We start from the raw sequence: 1,120 nt of genomic DNA on the forward strand, positions 1-1,120 counted from the left end.
TATTATTTATTTTTACTTAATAACCTTAATGAAATTTAATTTGCCATATGTTGCGTTATCCACAACAGAGAGAAGTTTATTTTTTCGTACGTTGAACGGATTGCCTTTTGAATTTCTTAAAAGCGTAGACCAACATAAATGACGGTTGTAGTACAGTTGGGTTTGTTCTCGACTCACAATCGGGAATTCCAGGTTCGAATCCCGGCTGTGACAGAAAGGGTTGGACACGTTTCCGATCACCTAATGCTCTGTTCATCCAGCAGTAAATTGGTACCTAGAAGCTAGCCAGCATTTTGTGGGGTTGCATCCTGGGGAGGGTCAAGAGTTTGACCTTATGGAAGACCTTGGAAGTATCCAGAGCATAGGTTCGAATCCTCCACACGGCTCCCACTGATTTTTCTCGATACAAGTCTTACATTTATATATATATATATATATATATATATATATATATATATATATATATATATATATATATATATATATATATATATATATATATATATATATATATATATATATATATATATATAATATATATATATAATATATTTATATATATATATATATATATATAATATACACACACACACACACACACTGGCTGTCTGTACCCCGACACAGTAAATTAATTATTTTTGAGGGGAACGAAATAAGATACATTAATTAAATAGTTAACGTTGAAATTCTTTGCCAACATCCATTTTCTATGATGGCAATTGTTTTCTAAATACATTTAGCGTATACTTCGCTATGCTTAGAGACGGTTGTGGGCCCGTTGTTGAACCACGGGTGCTGTGAGAAGATTCATAATTATCCATTAAACTATATAACTACCGTAACAAGACTGTTGTTTGTTTAGCTAAATGAATTTTGGGGGTTCATTTCGTGATCCCATTATGTGCCTCTGTAACCTTTAATTTCCACTACCGCCCACGGGATGGGTACAGGGTCCACTACCGCCCACGGGATGGGTATAGGGTCCACTACCGCCCACGGGATGGGTATGGGGTCCACTACCGCCCACGAGATGGGTACAGGGTCCACTACCGCCCACGGGATGGGTATGGGGTCCACTACCGCCCACGGGATGGGTATAGGGTCCACTACCGCCCACGGG

The sequence above is a fragment of the Procambarus clarkii genome, chromosome 26, assembly GCF_040958095.1.
Source record: "Procambarus clarkii isolate CNS0578487 chromosome 26, FALCON_Pclarkii_2.0, whole genome shotgun sequence".
NCBI classification, from domain to species: domain Eukaryota; kingdom Metazoa; phylum Arthropoda; class Malacostraca; order Decapoda; family Cambaridae; genus Procambarus; species Procambarus clarkii.